The sequence below is a fragment of the Diceros bicornis genome, unplaced genomic scaffold (assembly GCF_020826845.1).
Source record: "Diceros bicornis minor isolate mBicDic1 unplaced genomic scaffold, mDicBic1.mat.cur scaffold_283_ctg1, whole genome shotgun sequence".
Lineage (NCBI taxonomy): Eukaryota > Metazoa > Chordata > Mammalia > Perissodactyla > Rhinocerotidae > Diceros > Diceros bicornis.
Window position 1 is genome coordinate 208,618 of NW_026691157.1, and position 16,446 is coordinate 225,063.

Genomic DNA, 16,446 nt, shown 5'->3' on the forward strand with positions numbered 1-16,446 from the left:
CTACTTTCTCTGTTCCCTCTCATAGAAATGTGTCTTTGAAAATTCTTTAAAGACACATTCAAAAGCATGCATGTGCTCATTCTTTCTACTCTCCACTTTTTCTAACATAGCTTGTAAGTATACGAGGCTTAAGTCTCATAGGTAATAATGTCCATGGCACATGATTTGTTTGTACAAGTAATGTTTCAAATGGTTATTCTTAAAAGGAACTACAAATCAAATATATTAAACTTGTTGATACTTTAAACTTCTTGATACTTTTAAGTTACTCCTAGTTTCTGCATATTTTGGGTTCACTTTATTATATCCAGTCTCTAAAGAGGTTTCTATCTGTTTTAAGAATATGGTACCTCTTTAAAAGACACAGTGAGTGAAAAGAGCAGGTAAGAAATATACTGTATGCTCACAGAGAAGGGTCTAGAGGCATACACATCAAAATACTGGTTGGCTATCCGTCAGAGATTGGCAAACTCCAGCCCTCTAGATTTGGCCTGTGAGCTAAGAATGGTTTTTACTTTTTTCTTTATTTTTTACTTTTAAAGGAAGATTAGCCGTGAGCTAACATCTGTGCCAGTCTTCCTCTATGTTGTATGTGGGTTGCCGCCACAACACGGCTGACTAGTGGTGTAGGTCTACGCCTAGGATCCGAACCTGCGAACCCTGGCCGCTAAAGCGGAGCATGCCAAACTTAAGCACTATGCAGGGGGCCGGCCCTGGTTTTTATATTTTTAAAAGGTTGTAAAAATGAAATAAAACATGAAAGAATATGCAACTGAGACCCTGTGTGTCCCGCACAGGCTAAAATATATATATTTACTATCTGGCCCTTTGCAAAAAACATTTGCCGATCCCTGGTCTAGGTATGATTGGGATTATGGGTAATTTTTATTTTTAAAATGGTTTGGTGAGTTCTTTTTTTATTTAGTACTTGTAATATTAAAATGGATCTTGCTTTAAAAAAAGCTATAATGTTCGTTTGGCTGGAAACAAATTACAGGGTTTAGAGTAGACTTGTTTAATCTTTACTCCTTTTGTTGCAGCACAATGAACTTGCAGATAGTCTTCCTTGTGCAGAAGGAGAGTTTATCTTCCTTCGTCTTGATGTTCTTCGTGAGGTATGTAGCAATAATCATTGGAATCAGCCCTCTAAAGCAGAGTGCCATTTCATAGCTTTCATGGCAGCATTCCTTTTTGGTTGTAGTATTTGGAAAGAGAGCTCACCATGGCCAGCCTACCGCTCACATTTGATGTCGAGAGGAGCACTGATGACTGGGTCTTCATGTGCTTCTTTGTGGGAAATGACTTCCTTCCTCACCTGCCGTCGTTAGAGATTCGGTATGTGTGTTTGTGTGGGTTTTTAAACTACTGTTGTAGCCTTCTTGCTTACAGTGCGTACTGGTCCTAATACATAATGTTTGTTTCCTGGTGGCATGGAAGGTGCAATTGACCGTTTGGTTAACATATACAAAAATGTGGTTCACAAAACTGGGGTGAGTTCATTCTTGAATAATTTCAAAACAGAAGTATTTGCTTTTATAAGAAGATTATTTTACATGTATTTTATCACTTACAGGGTTACCTTACAGAAAGTGGTTATGTCAATCTGCAAAGATTACAGATGATCATGTTAGCAGTTGGTGAAGTTGAGGATAGCATTTTTAAAAAGAGAAAGGATGATGAGGTAAAGTGTTTCTATTGCAGTAGCTAAATTGCTCCTGTCTCTAATATGCTGTGATGATCCTGTGATTGTACTTTTAACCTCTTTGAATGCATTGTTATATTATTATAGTGTATCAAACGCCAGTGTAATCATGAGTGGCCAGTGCTTTGATTATTTTATAAAGGCTGTGATGCTTGCTGTGTGGAACTGTGTATTGCACACTGTGTGAATTGCACTGTAATTTTTTTCTCTCTTCATAATCCTGATTAAGATAAAAATCCAAACACGTGTCTGATCAACGGGATGTGAAATGAGGGTTCCAAGACTGGGAGAATGCTGGGAATGAACTAGTGGATGCCATGTTTTATAGGAAATGTTGATGCTGTGGAAGTCAGGTGAAGACCTAGAAACTCTGTACTCTGGTAGTGGAGTGTAGGGGCCTCTGGGTTAGATAGCATCAGTCTAGGCAGAGGGTTGCAGCTCTGAGTAAGCAATTAAACATAAAAGAAAGAAATAAAATAATAAAGCACTTGGAAATTGATGACATATGATGGAGTGAGTGCTTAGGTGAGAAGTCCAGTCTGGCTTGGACAGTTGGGAGTGTGGTTGGGCCGTTCATGAGACAGCAAGCAGTGGGGGTAGAGCAGGTTGGGGTGAGGACAAGGTAGAAATTGAGGTTCAGTTTGGAGATACAGAGTTGGAGGTGTCACAGGACACCTGAGAGGAGAAAAGTCCGTGAAGCAGTTAGATGGATATGTGTAAAGCTCAGGGCAGAAGTCTTTTGGAAGGAGATTTGAGAACATTAGCAGAATACTTCACGTCATGAGTGTGAAGTTGAAATCCCTGGAGCTTTGTATGGAGTTCAAGTGCCTCCAACAGAAACCTTAAGAAGCATAGATGTTAAGGAGAAAGGGGAGTCAGTTCTAGAGAGGTGGGAGGAAATCCCTGAAGAGATGAGAAGCCACTGGTGCTGCCGGAGGCGTCAGAGTGAGATAGGCCCCTAGTCCATGGCCAGGGGTTCAGAGGTCCTGAAGAGTTAGTGGGGTGGAGGGGCAGTAGCCTGGAGGCAGAGTAGGTTGCAGGGTGATTGTGCAAGAGTGGCAAGGGAGGCAAGCAGTGGGTAAAATGAGCAGATAGTAGCTTTTTAGAAAGAGAGTGAAGGAAATCCTTTTAGAAACTGATTTTATAAAAAGTCATATGGCTATTTTGAGCAAATAGCAACATAATAATATTGCTACATTGCTTCATTATCTCCTAACAGATTAAAACATGTCATTGCATCTGACAAGATTTTATATTTTCTTCAGCTTTGTATGCTATAGCTAGTGATCTCTTTTTTAGAACCTTGGGTACCATTTTATATAACAGTGTGAGTAGACTGTAAGTGTTCTTTTTAAAGCCTTTGGTACTTGGTAATGTTCTGTGATGGCAAGAATTTTTCACATGTAAAATTTAAATAGCATAACTGACTTTGTCTAGGATATCAAATGTCTATCAGGACAGCCATTTTTAACTAAGCCTTCAACAATTATGGTGGCTCCACCTGACCTGCTGCCATTTATGCTTAAGAAAAGCTACACATACGGTGTAGTACTTGGTGTAAAAGCCTCACGTTAGAACAGTCCTTTTATGTGGTTTTAGGTTACTCTGTACTATTAAGTATTGGTGATATTTGCCATTAGAGTGGGATGTATGGGATTTGATAGATACCAGAGTGCTTCAGATTTGAGTAATAAAGTTTCCAGCTGGCCTGGCAGAGAGGGCATTTTAAAGCTTTGAATCGTTTTTGGTATCCCTGACATCCTATGATGTTTGTCAGCATAGTTGGACATCGGGGAAATTTATGAACCCTCAGAAATTCAATATAATAGTATCTAGGTGTGTGTATTTTCCCAGGAAGTGTGTCTCCGGCTTTTGACAGACTTCCAAAGAAGTTCATAGCACACAAAAATTAAAGATCAGTAAAGTCCAACCAGGTGTACCTATTTTGCTTATGTGTAACTACCACCCTTAGAAATAGGTATTTAACTGACCAGCAGAATACATGGTAAAAGAGGAATACATCAATATTTATTATTAAAATTGAGCAGTTAGGTCAGAAATATGATGCTTTTTATTTTATGAGCTTTGATGTTTGCCTTTTGTCTTGCAAATCTTCTTCATTTATTCAGCATATATTTATTAAGTGTTTACCGTGTGCCAAATAGTATTCTGAGTGTTACTGATACAACAAAAAACAAAAGAAAAAAGCAGACAAAAATTCTTGACCTCATGGAGCTGATATTCTTCCGTGGGAGATGGACAATAAACACAAAAACTAAGTAAAGTGTGTAATGTGTTAGAGAGTGATAAGTGCTGTGAAGAAAAAAGCAGATGAGGAAATATCTGGGAAGGTGGACATGAGGACATTGCAGTTCTAGAAAAGATGACTAGAGAAGGCCTCACTGACAGATGACTTTGAAGGATATGAGGGAGTAATCATGCAGGTGTTTGCCGGAAGAGCATTTCAGACAGAAGGAATAGCCAGTGCAAAGGCTCTAGGGCAGGAGCTTACCCAGGATGTTCAGGGAACAGCAAGGAGCCAGTGTGGCAGGCACAGAGGAAGCAAAGGGGAAGTAGTAGGGGTAGGAGAGGAGGTCAGAAAGATGATGGAGGGCCAGATCTGGTAGGACCCTATAGGTCATTATAAGAACTTGAGCTTTCACTCTGCATCAGTGGAGGGTTTTGAGTATAAAAGTGACAAGATCTGACACATATTATAAAAGGATCACTCTAGCTGCCCTGTTGAGACTAACTGTGTGGAGGCAAAGATAGAAACAGTGAGCCCAATTAGACTCTTTTGCGATAATCCAAGGGAGCCAACATGGTGGCAGTGGAGATTGATAAGAGGTAATTGGATTCTGAACATGTTTTGAAGGTAAAACTAGTGGATTTGGCTGGTGAATTAAATGCTAGGGGTGAGAGAAGGAAAGCTATTAAGAATGATTCCAAAGCATTTTGTCTGAGCAATTGAAAAATGGTCTGAGCTGCTGTGATAAAGAAGACTGGGAGGCACAAAGCTAGGGGTGGGGATGCCATTTGGGGCATGTGAAGTTTGTACACCCAAGTGGAGATGTTGAGTGGGGAGAGGTCCTGACTGGGGAGTCATCAGCACGTAGATGGTGTTTAAAGCCGTGAGACTGGATGATCACTCCCATGAGAGTGAGAGGTCCAAGTACTGGGTGAAGAGGAACGCCAATATTAAGGTGTTGGGAAGTTGAGTGAAGGCATTCAGCAAGAGTGAAAGAGGAGAACCAGGTGAGTGTAGTGTCCTGGAAGCCAAGTGAAGAGCACGGATCAAGAAGAAAGAGTCACGGTCAGATACGGACTGAAAACTGAGCAATGGATCTCACAGTCTGTGGGTCATTGGTGACCTAGATAAGTTTAAAGATGGGGCAAAAGCTTGATTAAAGAAATTGGTGGTTTTGCTGTCTTAGGAGGTTTTAAGGTCGTCAGTCACCATGTATCCAGCATTCAGCCCGTCTCCTGGCACAAAGCACAAATTTCAGATCTCAATAGGGTATTATATTGCAGGTGGCAGTACTGACTTGGAAGTGATGGAAGTGCAGCTGCTGGTAGAATGACAGTCAGTACAGGACCTGCTGGCCCCTGTTTCAGTCCACAGCAACAGCCATGGCCACCGTAGCTGTCGTTTCAGTGCCTTGATGCTCACAGAAACTTGGGCGTGGGAGGAATGCTTTCTGGGGTAAAGGAGGCCTTTGAGTGGCCCAAAGTAAGTGGGGAGTTACTTATTTGTATCTTCTCCGTATTGGTGGGCTACTTGCTCCAGGATAAAACAGAGGGTCTTTGTTATGACTCTTGCATTCTTTCCTGAAATGATATCAAAAACTATCTGAAAAAAATTAAGAGGAATAATTAAATTGTATCTAAACTCAATTTAGAATGCTCTCTGTCTATCTAAAGTTCTGATAAGCAACACTTTGAACATATAGTCCATTGCCTAGTTTAATTAGTTACGTTTCTGGGGTCTTCCTTTAAAACTTTGTCTCCCAAATCATTCCTGGTAATGTTTAACTCTTACATTTTTGTGTAATTATTTGACAGAATATGTGGATTTTATACTTTTAGGACAGTTTTAGAAGACGACAGAAAGAAAAGAGAAAGAGAATGAAGGTGAGTTTTAATTAATTTCATCAGATTGGCAATAACATACATTTACAATTTGGGAGGAAGATAGCTTTTTATTCCTTATCCAGTAGTTTGTTAGGGACATAATGTCTACCCAGCTGCCTCTTACCTGGAGAAAGAATGCTGGTGTCAGTTTTAAAGAAGTCCTTTCTAAGCTCTAGAGTCTGAGGGGATACACTTGATGGGCCAGAGGGGCCGGGTAGCACTTAGCTATTTGAATTTTTTACGGTAATTGGGTATTGTTTTTGTAATAAAAATAGTTAGCTCTTTGTATCTTCTTGAAAGTTACTGCACTCTGTGTATATCCTTGTCAGGTTACTCTTCCTAGAACACAACACTCGAAACTTGGTTGTTTCTCTGCTCAGAAATTACCAGTGACTCCTTAGTTCCCGCAGAATCCAGTTCTGTCTTAGTCTGGCGTGCAGAGCATACTATGATCTGGTCAAGTTCTCACCCTGCTTTCCCCAGTTGTCTTCTAAATATACCAGGTCCCTCCTGACTCAGAGCATTGCCTTTGTTTGGTCCCTCTCAATGGGTTTCTGACTTCACGGCTCCCTCCCATCTTACGTTTTCCACGAGGCCTCCCTATTGCTTCCGCTTGTAATCCAGGTTGAGCAGTCCTTCCTTTTAACTCTAGTGCTTCTCGCTTGTGATATTTGTTTTCTTAGTTAATTGCATAACACTTTATAGTCACTTAACTTCTTAAGTTTTTGTTTTTCTTGTCTTCCTTACTGGATTTTAAACAAATGGAGTTTGGGGACTACCTTTTATTATTATGTTTTATTAGAATCGAGCAATTTCAGGAACCTATAAGGGAGAAAAGTAGAGTTATTTATTGTTGCAGGTGGGTTCAAAACCACTTAGATCGGGAAGGGCATGTTTGATGTCTACCTTATGTATTATTATTTTCTTTCAGTCAGTGTCTGTTAAAAAATATCTTTTATCAGTCAGCCATGACTGTCACCTACTGTAGCTATAATCATAGCTCTAACTAATTGGAAACAAAGAGTTAAATTCCATCAAGGTGAAGGATAAATAGAAGTTGTATTTCCTAAGTATAAATCAAACTCTTGGCTTATTTTTTTACCTTAATAGTTATCTTTATTTGCCTAAAATTGTGTCTTGAATGCGTTTTGAAATTGTAAGTGAACATAAGGGAATAACCTAATGAGATTTGAATAGCTTCTATGTATCAGAAAAGTGTATTATATGTTCTTTTATAGCAGAGTTATTAAATATTACAGACTATTGTTTACAGGGTAAGTTACCATCAAATCAAACTGTAGACAACCCTGTAATGTTAACGGAAATCCATTTCGTCTTTAAAGAGCTTACAGCAGGGACTCTTTTCCATTGCCTTCATTTCTTCCTGTCATCTAACTGTGTTGTGATTTAATTTTAATTTCTACATTCATTTCCATTTGTGTTAGAGAGATCAACCAGCTTTCACTCCTGGTGGAATATTAACCCCTCATGCCTCGGGTTCAAGAAATTCACCAGGTTCTCAAGTAGCCAGTAATCCGAGACAAGCAGCCTATGAAATGAGGATGCAGAATAATTCTGTAAGTAACTTATTTTTATGTAGCATTGAAGAGTGGTGACTTTCAGATGCCTCTTACAGTTGTGTGTGAATTTTATCACTTAGCCTGGAGTTGTTTTGTTTTATAGTTTTTCTCAATTTCTTTTGCCTTGAGATATTTTGAACTCTGTTAAATCCTTATTAATATGAAAATATCTAAATGATGTGAAAGAAAAGAACATACATGTAAATGTGGATAGCTAAGTGGCTGCAGTGTTTCTCTAATGCAGTGGGGCCACAGTGCTTCCTGCTTCCCCAAAGGTACTGGGTGGTGATGGTGCTAGAAGCATGACAGGACATCCAAATGTCTCATAGCTAGAGCAAGAGAAGAGGGTGGTTTTGCTGCCGTATTTCCCCTTTCCTCCCAGGGATCAGTTATGGGCATTTTGCAGGATAGTATTCCTCAGTTTGTCAAATACAGGTACTCCTCACTGCCTAAACTCTCACTCTCCAACTCAGACGTGGAATATATCTGAATATATATTTTAAGGTAGCTCTCATTATCCACATTTTTTTTAGAGCTCTTTTTTTGTTGCTGGGAAAGATTTGCCCTGAGCTAACATCTGTTGCCAGTCTTCCTCTTTTTTTCCCCCTCCTCAAAGCCCTAGTACCTAGTTGTATATTCTTGTTATAAGTCCTTCTAGTTCTATGTGAGCCGCCACCTCAGCATGGCTACTGTCAGACAAGTGGTGTGGTTCTGCGTCCAGGAACCGCACCTGGGCTGCCAAAGTGGAGCGCGCCAAACTTTTTTGTGAGGGAGATCAGCCCTGAGCTAACATCCGTGCTAATCCTCCTCTTTTTGCTGAGGAAGACCGGCTCTGAGCTAACATCTATTGCCAATCCTCCTCCTCTTCTTTTTTTCCCCCAAAGCCCCAGTAGATAGTTGTATGTCATAGTTGCACATCCTTCTAGTGGCTATATGTGGGACGCGGCCTCAGCACCCTGGACAAGCGGTGCGTCAGTGCACGCCTGGGATCCGAACCCGGGCCGCTAGTAGTGGAGCGCACGCACTTAACCGCTAAGCCATGGGGCCAGCCCTGAGCGCGCCGACCTTTAACCACTAGGCCATCAGGGCTGGCTCGGTTGCTCCCTATTTATAAACTCAGGAACTGAATGGATTTGCCTCATGGTATTCCTCCTTATTTGAACGTTGTAATCCAGACTGCAGAAGCAAATCGTCTCAGCCAGCAAGGCTATGCTCTATTCAGTAGCTTCCTGTAATGGCAGCAGACCGTGAGCTCAGAGCACCCGGCAGGGCAGCAGCAGGGGTAAGGGAACAGACCGTGAACTAATGTACACAGACAAAAGGTAATCAAAGCTGTTGCTTGTTTCAGGCTAGTAGGCACGAGAGAAAGAGAGAGTGTGGTAGAGGGAGGAAAGATGTTATATAAGGTACAGTATCCTATGTAAACTTTTGCTATGATATATCCAAGGGTATTACGTAAGTTGGGATATTTAAATTTCATTATTCTAATAGTTATCCTATTGATGCTCAAATCCTTTATCACAAGGCAACCCTATATGTGAAATTTTTGCCATATCATGAGACTGGTTGAATTTATATTCCCATAAATTCACACTTAGAAGTTTTAGGACCTTAGATTAGGAATTTGGAAAGAGATTTTGCATCTTCTGAGAGAAGCGGCTGGGGTTTCTGTTGTGTTTTTGTTCTGTTTTTGCTTTCTTGTCTTATTCCTCACACCATTAACAGAGTGGGCTATGGAGAGTCAGTGAAAGGTTTTGCAGTGAGATGCTTGTGTAGAATGGAAAAAGCTGATGTCCATCATTTAAGATTATAGTGACTACCGTCCTCACAGAATGAACGGAGAGTGACTAGTATTGCTAAGACCACGTTGATGATAAAATGCTTTTTTCTTAATCTCAGGGAGGCAGGTAGGTTTAAACTTTGCCAGCTATGATTGCTTTGAGAAAGATTCCAATATTCAGGCTCCACAGGATTAGACTATATTGATTAATAATGTCTGCCATGGGAATAGGAATGGGGAGATTGGTGATTAGGTTGCTTATTTGATCCTGTCTTAATTCTCCTTGACACAGTTATTTCTACTGGAATCTTTGCATAGAGGAGTTTTCATCTAGAATGTGTTGAATTTAAGGAAATCATGAAGCCAAATGACCAGTTTATTTAAAGGAAGCCTTTACAGTTATGGATTTTTGCTGTGTTATTTTTTCTGAGCTGTTTGGGTGTGCTGGGCTCCAGTGCTTGACTGGTATCTACTGATGGTCAACATGGTTAGTGTTTTATTAGATAGCTTCTGTTTCCTCATAAATATGTTTTTAAATTTTGCATTCTGAAGTGTAGTTTCATTATATTTGCGACCATTCTCAGTTTAATAAACTTTGATTGCAAAAACAGCTTTTTAAAAAGAAATTTGAATGAATTGGTATGACTCTGGTATGTTTAGGAAAGAATATTTCTGAATACTTTTGTTAGTAGAGATAGAGCAGAAAAGAGCAGCAGATCTTTAGCATTAAAGAGCAAACAACTTCTTTTCTTCTTTTCTTCCCTTGAAGGTGTATTATTTTTGTTGTCTAAAGATAATTTATATCTTGTTTGTGAATTTGGGAAAGATTGCTTTGTTTACAACTTCTCTGTACTTAGATGATTGACAGGAATATCACTCTCCTAATTTAATCCAAATGGATTAGTGTTGTTTAAAAACTAATAGGGATGACTTCCTGAATGGTTAACCACCATGCACCAGGCAGGCAGCTTTGATGGTTTACATATATTGTTTCATTTACTCCTTGCTATAACCTGTAAAGAGATAGAACATTATCGTCCCTGTTTGAAGTTGAGGCTGACAGAGGTTAAATAAATTGCCCAAGGCCATACAGCTGGTAAAGATTGGACTTGGTATTTCAGACTCAGATGTGTCTGACTGAAAATACCCATCTCATTTTCCAAGTACAACAGTGCCTTCCTGGATTTATTTTTATTCTTTGTGGTTTGTTTTTTTTTTGTTGTTTTTTTTTGGTGAGGAAGATTGGCCCTAAGCTATCATCTGTTGCCAATCTTCCTCTTTTTGCTTGAGGAAGATTTGACCTAAGCTAACATTTGTGCCCGTCTTCCTCTATTTTGTATATAGGTGGCTGCCAACGAATGTTTTAGGTCTGTGCCTGGGAACTGAACCCGGGCCGCTGAAGCAGAGGGCCCCAAACTTAACCACTAGGCCACAGGGCTGGCCCCTGTTTTCTTTTTTCTTTTCTTTTCTTTTTTTTGATAGTATTAGCCATACAGTATCATGAATAAAATTGATATTATACATCTATTAAAGGAAAGTGTTGTGAGCTCTATGTGAAATATAGTTTTGCTTTGTTGTAACTTTTCTTGGCCTTTGGTGTGAACTACCTTCATGCTGAGGTTTTAGTTACAGTATCATTAAAATAGGCTCCTGAGTTCTCGATTTAAAAATAATTTACTTGAAATATCTAATATACTGTGAATAACAGAAGAAAAACTTTACCATGAAAACATTTTCTGCCACTTAGGTTTTTGGTCATTTAACATTAAAGTTGCAGAACATATTAATTTGTGTGTGTGTGTGTGTGTGTGTGTGTGTGTGTGTGTGAGAAAGATTGGCTCTGAGCTAACGTCTGTTGTCAATCTTTGTCTTTTTGCTGAGGAAGTTTGGCCCTAAGCTAACATCCATGCCCATCCTCCTCTATTTTGTATGTAGGATGCCACCACAGCATGACTTGCTGAGTGATGTGGAGGTGTGCGCCCGGGATCTGAACCTGTGAACCCCGGGCCGCTGAAGCGGAGTGTGTGAACTTAACCACTATGCCACCAAGCTGCCCCTAATTTTTTAGTTAAATATTAAAATACTTTAGGGTGCTACTATGTTCATTGAGTTAGGTACAAAGGGAAGATAATGGTAAATTAAAAGTGGTATCCAAGTCTTTGAAATAATAATAAAAGCTGCATTTTTCTAAGATGACTAATAGATTTTATTTGTACAATGAATTTTAAAACAACATGTATAAAATAGTTTAACAGATATCTGGCGGAGTCTCATTAAACTGTTGCTTTCTAGAATGGTTGTACTAGGTTGAACCACTTACATCTAACTTTATTCTCACCAGCATTGAGTATTTTATGTATTAATTTATATACATATATATATATTTTTCCCCTTACAGCTTTGTTAGTTAATTGGTGGAAAGTGATCACAAATTCATAACACGAGGGAACCACCAAAGAGAAAAAATGTTCAAGTCCTATAATTAAAAAAAAAAAAATCTATGAAATTAAGTTTTTCTTATTTCTTCTGAAGCAGTTTTTACCCTAATGTTCAAATTCTTTTGAGTTTAAGCGTAGGAGGCTTGGTACTATATTATTCTTTTTTGGAGAGGTGGAGTAGGCCAAGATCAGTCTTTATACTTTCTAAATATATTTACCATATCTATTTAATAGCTTTAAAAAAATGTATTACTGTGAAGCATGGTGGTAACAGTAGTTGGATGTAACTTCTTATGTGAAATGAATAATTAAATCCTTCCTCTGTAATGTCATAATTGTCTACAGAGTCCTTCAGTATCTCCTAATACGAGTTTCACTTCTGATGGCCCGTCTCTGATAGGAGGAATTAAGCGAAAAGCAGAAGACAGTGACAGTGAACCTGAACCAGAGGATAACGTCAGGTGAAGCTATTTTTTGGTAGCACTTTGTTAGCAAATTGCTGAAATAGATGCCGTCTAATGAATGCTATTTAGCTTAGAGCAGCAGTGCCTTCAGATGCTTGCCTGTGATCTTTTTACCCACCAGTAATTAATGTGGAGGGTTAGGGTAGTCAGTAAATTCCAGTGAGATGTGTAAGCTATAGCTGTTAAACCTAAGTATCTAGATTAGTATGCATGCTGGTTTTCGTCCTCCAAGCCACTTTTCCCTCTGAGACGAGGCACTAGATTGGCTAGACATGAGGTGTTCAGCTCTATGTGATCTGAATGTTACTGTTATGTGATTAAATTTTCAAGCTGCTTAACCCAGAAAGTTCAGTTACATTTGGTTACTTGATATAGTTTGTTTTAATCATCTCAATTGAAAAGTTTCTTCTTTAAAATGAAATATGCAAAAGGCTTTCGGTTAAGAGAGAAATGTATTTTTAAAAACCACGAACTTGCATATGCACAACTATATTTCATGACAGAGAAGTTTCCCATTAGCTATATACTTAAAATTTATAGTCTGAAAATTGGAGTCTTTAATTTATACAGAAGTTTGAGATCATTATATAATAAGATTAACAGCTTCTTGTGTGATTAAATCTGAATTTGAACCCTGGGCTCAAGTGCAAAGGGCCAACAACCTCAATAATTGTAACTCATTTAGAATTTTGCAAAATGATTTATTTCAAAGTTAAACAGTAGTGGTTCACAGCTCATGCTTCTTTTATAGGATGTGGATGATGTGTTTGTATTTATGATTAGAAACTTCAGAAGTGTGATGTCTGGTTCTGTATTTTCCCAACATCTTTTGATGTCAGATTCAGAGATCTGTGGTGACTTGTGATTGAGCATTTACCTGATCTGAGTTTTTATCCTCTGCTTCTGCAACTCTTGGAGTATATTTTTTTGTTTTACCATGTAGCCATCATGATCAATATCAGCTTAATAGTTAACTTGATTTTTTTAGTACTTTATTGTTTAATTTTGGTGCTGAAGATAATCAAAGTAGAATTGCTTCTATCAAGAAATGCTTGGAGTTCTTAGCATTTATTTCATTAATAGTTTCTGTAAAATAGTGATATTCAACATTATGGATAGAAGATATTTCTCCTAATTGATGTTCTGTAAATCTTTTGCGTGGGGGCAAAGTTAAAATTGGTATGGTGTAGGGGCCGGCACGGTGGCACAGCAGTTAAGTGTATGCACTCCGCTTCGGCGGCCTGGGGTTCGCAGATTCAACCGCTTGTCAACCCATGCTGTGGCGGCATCCCCTATAAAGTAAAGGAAGATGGGCATGGATGTTAGCCTAGGGCCAATCTTCCACAGCAAAAAGGGGGAGGATTGGCATTGGATGTTAGCTCAGGGCTGATCGTCCTCAAAAAAAAAAGTAAATTAAAAAAATTGATATGGTGTATTCTGAAACATGACTGCAATTAATTAGTAAGATCTGGCACATGGTAGAAAAGAGCCCTTAATGGAGAATCATCCTGATGTTCTTGATCGTTCTTGATTTTTTTTTAGTATTCTTTGGCATCTTTAAATCTTTCAGAGATTGAGAAATGAGTACTTAAAAAAATAAAAAATACTTTGAGTGAAAATGTGGTTTTTCACATTGTATTTTCAGTGATTAATGAAAATTTAGTGAATTGATGACCTCCTTCTAAGTTTTACCAGAACGTGTGTGTGTGTGTGTGTGTCCGTGTCCTTCACTTATGCCAACAACGCTTTGCTGAATGAGGGAGAAGGCCCAAGGATAGGGAGAGTAGGTATATACATAATTTCTGCCTGGCTTCTAGATTATTATTTTTCAAAAAAGTAATTTAGTTGACTTTCTTTGTGTAATTTAGATATACTTTAACAAACTGAGGAACTTGAACTATATAAAATATCTTCAGTATTTGCCTCTTAAAACGTACTTTTAGAATTGTTCTACAATCAAAAAAACATGTAAAACAGTATGAAAATCTGAGCAAACAAGTGTTGTGTATCTACTTTAATAAATGATTATTCTCTTTTTTTTTTACTGTAGTTTTGTAATGATCTTTCTAGAATCAGTGTTTGAGTTTTTAACGTTTAACTATCTTTAAGTTGATAATAAATCCTGTGAAAGTGGACTTTTTAGAAATAATTAAATGAAGCTATGTTAATATTACTGTTTAACTCATTTACATTTTACCTGGATATTAAGTATAAATTGATTTGGATGATAAATTGGTAGCTAGTTACTGAAAGTGTATTAATTCAACATGAACTGGCTTTGCCTGATTTTTAGGCTTTGGAAAGCTGGTTGGAAGCAGCGGTACTACAAGAACAAATTTGACGTTGATGCAGCTGATGACAAATTCCGTCTTAAAGTTGTACAGTCTTACGTTGAAGGGCTCTGCTGGGTTCTTCGATATTATTACCAGGTACAAAATGAATATTTTCCTCTAAATCTCTAGTTAATCACTTTAAGAAAATAGTTATTTCTATAATAGTGTGTTGTTGAGCTATATTGTGAAATTGAACCCAGACTCATATTTTCAAGCTTCCTGTAAAGAAGTTCATTACTTTAAATAAGATTTGTTTGTAAAGCCTTTGAAGCTCCTTAGGTGTTAATATATAAACGAAGCTAATTTTTGTTATGCTAAAGAATTTCAGCATTAAATAGTGTGGTTGAGAGTACTTGGTCTTTAAAATTAGTAAAGTTTATTGTTTTGTTTAATTGGAATAAAAAATAACAGAGTAACTAATACACAGTCGCTAAATGACTAAACAAAGGACAAAAGCCTGGAAAATAACTGGTAAGAATTTGAAAGGAATTTGAAGGATCCCATTTCCTCCATATAGTGTAGTGATGTTACATGAAGTGCATTCTCATTGGAGTAATCTGTATCTGACTTAAAGCTTTTGATAAATGAGATGTCAGATTGGTGAGAGATTAGGCGGACATATAGGGGATTGTAGCACTGATAATACCTGGTTTCGTGCTTGGGGAGTGAAGCAAATTTGATGTGACTTGGGAATAGGTGAAGTTTTTTGGAAAGTAGAAAGTAATTTAATACACTAAGTATCAATTGTAAAATATTCTCATTTCGTGTTTTACTCCGACCCTCAACATTTTTCTCCCCAAAGCTCCCAGTACCTAGTTGTATATCCTAGTTGTAAATCCTTCTGGTTCTTCTGTGTGGGACGCCGCCTCAGCATGGCTTGATGAGCGATGAGTAGGTCCGAGCCCAGGATTCAAACCGGCGAACCCTGGGCCGCTGAAGTGGAACGTGTGAACTTGACTGCTGTGCCACTGGGCTGGCTCTGACCCTCAGGATTTTAATTCACTAGGCGCAGAGTCAAAACTCATTTCAGGAAGGCTTCTCTTTTCTTTGAGTATAACTTACTGTTTTTTCTTTTTGCTTGGTTTACTTAAATATTTTTAAAGTAAAGAGAAAGTTGTCACATGAAAATATAATAGGGAATTGTAAAATGAAACTTTGGGCTCTTTTACGCTCAGTCACTCTTCTAGTGATGTCCCTTACCCACCTGTACACTCAGTGAGTGTCAGCTGCAGTTGTTCTTCATTTTATGTGATGATAGCAGCTCTCGAGTTGGAAAGAAATGTCACCAAACACATTTTAAGGATAAAAATCTTCACCAAATTGTGTTTGTTAATATAAAGTTTGGTATTAACTACTGATTATTAAAGATGCTTTGCAGTATTTTTTAAATCAAGGAGCCGTTGATACGAAGTAAAAGTTTAGATTCAATCCAAACATCTTTTAGGACTCATGGAAAAAACTTAATATATGGAATGTATACCAAAAGTCATATGTTTTATCAGTAGAATATTATAGGTTGATAGTTTAATTTTTTTGTCTTTACCGTGTCCATCATTAACATAGATTTGTTTTTGTTGTTGTTGTTTGTTTGTTTTTACTGATTTTAGGGCTGTGCTTCCTGGAAGTGGTATTATCCATTTCATTATGCACCATTTGCTTCAGACTTGGAAGGTATTGCAGACATGCCTTCTGATTTTGAGAAGGGTACTAAACCGGTAAGCTTGAGTATTTAGAGCCATAACATTTGTAGAATTTTGGCTTAGATAAAAATTGTGTCTTATCTGAAAATTTTTTTCTTTCTTGCAGTTTAAACCACTGGAACAACTTATGGGAGTTTTTCCAGCTGCAAGTGGTAACTTCCTACCTCCATCATGGCGGAAGCTCATGAGTGATCCTGTGAGTGTCTTAGTTTTTGAGTGTGTTGATAACTGGATTTTTGTCGTACATTTTGCTAGCACTAGTCACAATTGCTTTTGCATCTTATAGTTACAATAGTGAAGTCCAGAAACAAAGTAAAA

General features: G+C 38.1%; 2 long non-coding RNA genes across 4 annotated transcripts; both read left to right on the forward strand.

Moving 5' to 3' along the window:
- The first annotated feature begins 1,052 nt into the window (after positions 1–1,052).
- On the forward strand, positions 1,053–12,020 carry LOC131402817 (uncharacterized). Of its 3 annotated transcripts, XR_009218996.1 has the most exons (6): positions 1,053–1,115; positions 1,202–1,335; positions 1,574–1,681; positions 5,789–5,833; positions 7,279–7,410; positions 11,977–12,020. It is a non-coding gene; the product is annotated as an uncharacterized LOC131402817 (long non-coding RNA). The 3 variants fall into 3 exon arrangements; XR_009218995.1 differs by lacking the exon at positions 1,574–1,681; XR_009218994.1 differs by lacking the exons at positions 1,053–1,115; positions 1,202–1,335 and adding an exon at positions 1,422–1,490.
- Positions 12,021–14,444: 2,424 nt separating this feature from the next.
- LOC131402816 (uncharacterized) lies at positions 14,445–16,385 on the forward strand. Its single transcript, XR_009218993.1, has 3 exons — positions 14,445–14,524; positions 16,036–16,143; positions 16,235–16,385. It is a non-coding gene; the product is annotated as an uncharacterized LOC131402816 (long non-coding RNA).
- The last annotated feature ends 61 nt before the right edge of the window (positions 16,386–16,446 follow it).